The sequence below is a fragment of the Lytechinus pictus genome, chromosome 10 (assembly GCF_037042905.1).
Source record: "Lytechinus pictus isolate F3 Inbred chromosome 10, Lp3.0, whole genome shotgun sequence".
NCBI classification, from domain to species: domain Eukaryota; kingdom Metazoa; phylum Echinodermata; class Echinoidea; order Temnopleuroida; family Toxopneustidae; genus Lytechinus; species Lytechinus pictus.
Window position 1 is genome coordinate 5287142 of NC_087254.1, and position 8184 is coordinate 5295325.

Consider the following 8184-nt stretch of genomic DNA (forward strand, 5'->3'; position numbering starts at 1 on the left):
CATTTTGTTTGTGTATTTCACTTGTTTTTTTATTCATTGTATCATGTTTCATGTTACTGACCAAATTTACAATGCTGTTGATATTAAAAGTATAGTCCATGGTTTCACTCTGTTGTGAAGATTATGTTTACTCACAAAAATCTAGATAAATTCTGTGCATTGACTCTTATTTGTGTCAAATGCTTTCTAACATATTACTTGATCAAAATCAATTTCTCCCATAATGCGTATTGCAGAGATTGGCCTTAAATTTGATAGAAATCATTTTGTCATTTATGTTCTGATTAGTTCTGAGCAAGGATGGTCAATTTTCTACTAAAGGATCCATGATGACTCCATCCTTGATCCAAATATTCATGTATCATGCACTTACTACTGTAACAAATCTGATATTTCTATTCCAGTTTCTGCTCCTTTCATCTATAATACTTTTCTTATGCTTTTATTTCTTTCCATTTTCCCTCTCTTTCTCTTTAATTCTTCCCTTTCTCTCTCATTCCTCTTCTCTCCCTCTCTTTCTCTTTAATTCTTCCCTTTCTCTCTCATTCCTCTTCTCTCTTTCTCATATCATTCTCCATCTCCCCATCTAATATCCCACCCTCTCTCTCTCTCCATCTTTATCCATCTCTCTCTCTTATATTTCAATCCCTTCATCAGTATTCCATTTATAATGAAGTGGAAAGGGGCATTCATGTTATCTCCACATGCATGCCAAGAAGGTATTTCCATACTTAAAGGTAACAGATAATAGTTATTTCATGAGAAAGTCTTTAATGGAAAATCGTGAAATCTTAGCTCAAAACCGATAATTCTGATGATCACCAACACAGAAAGCATATGTGGGACAATTATTGCTCCAAAAATACCCAACATTTGATGGAATTCCATGTTTTTTTGCTGATTTCTCAGCAATTACGCATTTTCTTCCAGAGCCACTTCTTCACATATTTTTTATTCATACATACAAACCCTTGGGTGGTAATTTTATTGGATTCTGTTCGAATCTCATTTTGAGATTGTTACCACAACTGGTACTGGTATTTATCTTTGATATATATATACATGTATAAATATATATATATATATATATACCATAACTCTCCAGTTTTCTTAGCAACGCATATTTCTTCTCTTTACTTCTTGAATAAAAGAGCTTTCCAGTGTAACAAAAATGCACATAAATCCCTTTTGTAGATAGTAAAAGGACACTGCCTTAGGCTTGTAATAGAATTTTCTCAAGCAATCCTCTCAGAAAATGCAGTTCAACTCAGACAAGGGATATCAAAAAGTGGGAGAAATTTGTTTAGTTTTGGCTATAAAAAAATTCCCATGACATTTACAACAAAAGAAACTTGTGCATGGTATATGTGTTATTTCCTGGTAAATTTTACCTTTATCTTTTCTCTCGCATTCCTTTCACAATAAGCTGCTATTATGCAAAGTTGATGTGGCAAACTTGATTTTTTTTCTAATTCTCTCTTTGCATTTTCAATGCAGCCAAGTTTGATGTATAGATTCATAATGTGTCTTGGAATAGTTATTGATGTTTTGATAAGATAAAAGAGATCTAGAGGTTCTATATTAATAAAGAAAACTATTGACTGGTATATCTGAATCCGATTTGTATGAGTTTCATATTCATTTGTGAAGAGTGGATGAAAGATCTCTGATTGAAAGTTTGTTTTTAAAACAAGATCTGTGCCTTTTCTGTTTGATAAAAAAAGAAGATCTGTGATTAAAAGATCTGTTAAAGATCTGCGTTTGAAAGATCCGTGCTTTTCTTGTTTGTTAAAAAAGATCTGTGATCAAAAGATCTTTTGAAAGATAAAAGATCTGTGCTTTACATGTTTGTTAAGAAAAATGTACACTGATGATATTTACAAGTACAGGGGTGTGAGAGTTCAGCTTTTTTTTTTTTGAAAGATAAAAGATCTGTGCTTTACCTGTTTGTTAAGAAAAATGTACACTGATGATATTTACAAGTACAGGGGTGTGAGAGTTCAGCTTTTTAGCTGATTTAAGATTTGTTGCTTGTTTTGATTTTCAGCTTATTTTAGTTTTCCTCTGTCCAAAAACTGTGAGAGCTCTTTCTGTTTCAGTTTTTTCCAACACTTCATCTTTTTTCAGACCTTTTTATTTGTGACCACTCAAATTCGTAATCAATCTCAAGTTTATTTTATGTCACAAAATCAACCTTACGTCTGGCAATTAACTGCAAATGTACAAATGATTATTGGTTTGATTCTTGCAAGAAGGCTGAATTGCTCTTGATATTTGAAACGGACTTATAAACAATTGGAAAATTGTAAATGATATTTGTAGTTGATTTCTAATTAATTCCAAGCACCCTCTTAGACTACACGTTCTATAGATAAATTTGAACCTTGCCTTTTTGGAATGAAATAATATCCCTATGAACAGTTTGCTAATGACTATAATAAGGTATTATGTTGTGCTTCATCTGTATATGTTGAAGCCTATGTGACACGATTTCTACAAACAAGGTAATCTTTTGCATTGTAATTACCTTTTAAAGCTTCTTTAGTAAAGGGGATCCAACAATTGTAATAAGTTGTATGTGTTAATGAGATTAATGACAACAATATTTGGATAAATACTGAGGGTGAGGGGGCGCCACATTTGTGTAATTGGAAATGCCCTTATAATCGTCCTTTGTCTGAAAGGGTAAACCACCATTATGACATCAGGGGGCCGTAACACAAAGCTTAGCAATGATCGTAGATCATTTTTTTATGATTGAATGCATTGACTACATTGTACAATCGCTCGTAAAAATCAAGCATACGATTGATCACTAACCTTTGTGTTACGGGCCCCAGGAGTGGGTCCAGGATTAAGCAATTTTTTTAAAAAGCGAAAGAAAAAAAAAGGACATAGGGTCCTTTCAAACCCCTGATACTGCGCCTGTGTGGCACACACAAGGAGTGTTCCACAAATACAAAGGAAAATAGAGAAACAAGAAATCATTTTTGCTCGGGGTATACTTCCCCCCTCGAAAAGTTGTTCAGCCGCCCACCCCCACCAACACGTCCCCGGCGTCATCGTTTATTCCAATTAGCTTCGATTGTATGCGTATACGCTCCCAAACTCACGTTATCCCAACCAAAACCTACCTTTCTACGCATCCTCACGTCCCGTCGTGCAAGTTAACATTTCACCCACTTTCCCCCTCCTCTTCCTGCTCGCATCCTGTATGACTGTCTCTATTAGAAAATAGGTAGCGATAGGTGTTCATCTCCACTGTAAATTGATGTGCAAACAACACATTATTGACTCTTATTCTCGCTTCGACGTCACGTCATGACAAAGAGGGGAAAGGCAACGTTACCATGACAACTTTAAGTCTGTTCCTTTTATCATATGACCCCCCCCCCCCTCATTTTCATATAACTTTTTTTTTTACCTTTTGTTCACTTCCTATGTATTTGCTGCCTTATTTGCCGAAAGACTTGGTCAGGCGCGGAAATGATCACCCACGTGAATAAAAGCAATGTTCCTTCGTTATTCTTCTTAACTTTTATGCTCTTGCTTCTCAAATGTGACATTTCACTTTAAAAGAAACACAATGCCTATCATGAAATCAGGGGGGGGGGCATGGAGCGATTTCCCCTATATGATTTTCGAAGTATTACAGAGAGATAGGGGGAGGGGGAAAACAAGGAAGACAGTATAAAGCGTTTTTACTTACTGTTATTGGCGAGTTTGATTTCTCGATTATCATCATAAAACAATCTTTTAAAGCTTTCAAGGACAAGTCCACCTAAAAAAAAAGTTGGTTTGAATAAAGAGAGAAAAATCAAACAATCATTACACTGAAAATATCATAAAAATCTAGTGTAAAATCAGAAACTTATGATATTTTAAAGTTTTACCTAATTTCACAAAATAGTTGCACATCCTGATCGGTATGCTAGTGAGGAGACTGATGACGTCATCCACTCACTATTTCTTTTGTATTTTATTATATGAAATAAGTAATATTCTAATTTTCTCTTCATTGTCAAGTGAAACAACATTATTGATTCCTCCCTTAACATGTGGAATTAGCATTATGTTTTAGTCAAGTTGGTCCTTATTGTTTATCTGTAAAGAATGAAATATTGTATAATTCAAACAATAAAAAAACAAAAGAAACAGTGAGTGAAGGACATCATCGACTGTCTCATTTGCATGTCACTGAATTGTGTATATCACTGTTTGGTGAAAAAAAGCTTTCCGTCATAACTTTCTTATTTTACATCCGATTTTGATGAAATTTCAGCATTATGCTAGATTGATTTTCTCTATTTATTCAAATCAAAATTTTCTGAGGCGGACTTGACCTTTAAACATGTTATAATGATTCTTACCGGTTTAAATACCTCGTTAAACAAGGTGGTGTTCCATTCCAGAGTTTACTGACCACGATATATCCTAATATAATCACAGCTTCTCTCTTTCGACAGGAAATATATATTATGTTTGACGTTTATTTCACGATTTCTTATCAAAAGTTATGTCTACATTTTGTTCATTTTCCATGAAAACGTGATATTATATTGTATCTATTACGTCTTTCCGCTATAAATCAATCCTGTATACAAAACTAATGCTGATAATATACTAAAAATAAGAGTGGAAATTCTGACCCAAAGTATAATGCCAATTTAATGGTTTTATATTTTTTAAGGATAAAAGCGACAATCATTCTCTGTTGGGCACTGAGATAGTAAATGGCGAGGTTTTGTGCTTACCCATTCAAAGCCAAGTTACCATCTGAAAATTATACAACATGGCCCTGGGAAGCGGGGATGCTGGGGGTACTGAAGCCCCCCCCCCCCCCCCATGATTTTTTTTTCTGGGGTGCTGCGTATGTTATATACCATAGGCTGCATCCCCTGGAATCTGGTTGGTGTGCTAAAATGTAAAAAATTCGATCATCATCGCATTAATTTTTGAGGGAACATTTTTTTTTCCAAACCAGCACCCCCTATTCCCAAATCGTTCCCAGGCCCCGTTTATACAATGAACATATCTGTAAAATCACTAATTTTCCACAGTGTCAAATTGGAATACACGGTATCATCTGTGGCCCCTTTGAAGGTTGTGATCAAACCCAACTCCAAAAATCCACCAAAACTTGATTCTCGAACAACGAAAGCTCTTTTAGGGACTTGCGATTTTTTTTTTAGTTGTATCTTAACGTAATTCTTACTACAAGAACCACTGATCGACGAGTCCTTCTTTGTAGCATTGTCATTTCATTTCATTTTTAAAGCTTATGCAAGGGCGTAGGCTGGTTTGAGCTTAGGGAGGTGGAACTAAAGTTTGGAAAATCAGCTGTTGAAAGCAGAAGAAGTGGTATACCAATTTCGTATTGCTTGCCAGTGTCGGAACTCCTCTGCCTCATCGGGGGGGGGGGGGGTGCATATCTCAGCCTACGCCCTTTGATGCCGCTACAATCACACCAACTAAACTGACCCCATAAACCCAAACAAATTTCACGACCAAGAAAACAATAAGGAAGAAACTGCTCTAGTTAATATTATATGGTCTGACCTTGATAAGCCGTTAAATATAGTGACTTGTTTCCAGTAGCCTAAAGACCCCCCCCCCCCACAAAAAAATGACGCTTCTTCAAGACATAGCGTATGGGGCAAAATTTTGAACTTTTTATTATTTCTTTCAAGGAAAATTCGAGTTTTGTCATGGAAAAGGGAAGACAATGAAAGGAAGAGGTGTGAAATATGATATCTTTTCTGAATCTTATGTTAAAATCTATCACAAAATTAGATTTTTGTTATTAAAAAAAAGATCAAAATTTTGCTCGCTCAATACGCTCGCTTGCAGCCTTTTGAAAATTTTGCCCCGTACGCCATGTCTGGCCCTTCAATTTTTTTTAGGGAGTTCTTTACGCTACTGACAACAAATAGTCATTTTATTTAATGGCTTATCAAGAGCAGACCATAACATATATAATACGTTCATATCTTCTTTAGATGGCGCAGTCTGACACACACACACATAGACAATGCATCAAGGCTTATGATCATCGTTGGAGGTGTTTAAAAGGGTCATTGCTGATTGGTCTACATCCACTTCGTCTAATTTCCATTTGTGTGTCTCATCCCATAATGTCTAGTCCCAGTTCGTCTACTCACCATTTGGTCTAATTGCCAGTAAGCCCATTTTCCATTTTGTCTAGGGGAGTTTGTGTAAAGCTATACCTATTTCGTCTAATATCCACTAGTATTGGTCTTAAACTACTTCTGGATTCTGTAATAGGTTAGATGAATAGATTATGAAACAAATTTAATTTGACAAGAAATGAAAATAATAATATATAATACATTTTTTTAAGTAGAAGAAGTGGAATAAGAACAACTGAGCATTAGACGAAATGAGAATTAGACTAAGTGGGTTAGGGAATTTGATGAAATTTAAAGGAAAAGGTGTTTTTCAACCATGTTTTGATAGAATAAGTGGATATAAGCATTTCCGATTCTGACAATATTTTGCGTACGTCGGCAGGATTACATGTCATGGTATAGCACCATCATCAATGGGAGTTGTGTGATTTGTTTAAGCACTGCACAGAAAGAAGGGAAAAGCGCGCCAAAAATATCATTTCGACACCTGTGACCAATCTATTCAACTCTGTGTGTTATTTGACATTCACGGACGGAGGGGCTGTATGCTGGCTGGAGTGTTAACGTGGTAGGACAGGGAATATAAATCATTCATATTTTTTTACTTGAAGAAGGTGAGGGAGAAATTACGGAGAGACGACCGACCGATGATGAATAATTCCCCAAAGAAACCCGGACTTTCCCACTACACCCGAAGTGCATTGTTTATTTACCAAAACAATGTGAATAATATAAAAGAAGATCGTCGATCGCGAATTGCTTCTTTTCTGGAAAGAAGTCTTCCAGTATGGGACTCCCCCTCAGTTTAGAATGGTAATGTGCTTTATTGATAGTGTCCTTTTAAGTACTATAGAGGGATGGGGGATGGGGGGTAGTGCGATATCATTCAGGGGCCCTTTTCATACAGAATTACGTTAACTTTGTCATTGCGGTGACTTTCGTGGAAACCTTGATGTTTATATTTATTATAATTATTATCATTATTACTATTATTATTATTGTTTACTTATTTATATTTCAATTTATTGACTAATTAATATATTTGGGGGTTATTGAGCCCTTTTACCACAGTAGATCATATAATAATGGCAGTTATCACAATCGTAAATCTTTGTATGAAATGGACACCACGTCCCGTTCACATAGTAGAGTATTGCAGTAAGAACGACTTACTATCAGCTTGGCTATATACGACATGCCAAATAATTTTTTATTTTGCATTAAATTAAGTTTTCGTATACTAGAATATTTATTTACAATATATTATTCATATAATAAGTAATGTACTGTCATAGCAATGCACCTGGCTCATTGTGTGAAACATAGTGTTTTTCTTCTGAGAACGCCCCCTCTCCCCCCCCCCCCCCGTCCGTCTTGATTTGGCATCTGACGCTAATATTGGAATCATTGTGAGGCGTGCAGACTCTTCCTTCCACTATCTTATGAACATTTGCAAACCCTGGATATGTCTATTTATAAAATGCATGATGAAGTCGACGGATTTGAAGCGATATCCTCACTACATACAGAATCTTTATCAAAGCATTTTATATAATCAAGCATAATATAGGCGTGGCGTGTCTGTTGTGGTCTTCAAAATGCATTTGAATTACGTAAGTCTTCCGCTAAGGGGATAAGTGGTGTGAGTGTAATTTTTTTGTAGTGCTTTTGATATCCTTGATGAATGCAATTACGACTACTCGGCAAACACGAGTAAGTATATGCATGGCGGGGGGTTGCCATCAGTAGTAGTGTGCTTCATCTTGAGAAATAAGTGTTTTTAAGAGAGATGAGAGGGAGAGAGAGAGAAAGGAGCAAAATGTGCGTACGGTCATCCAAGTTCGACACGCTATGTGTGTATTGTATTGTATACAAGCATCACCGGTACGAGATGGTACGGCATCGTCACTGGCAGGGGTAAGTGGAAATTAATGCGCTCCTGTCGCGCGAGTTCGCTGGCGAGCTTGCGCGGGTGCCGAGGTGCGAAAATGACGATAATTTGCCGCCAATTTGCTCAAAACTTGAATGAGTCGTC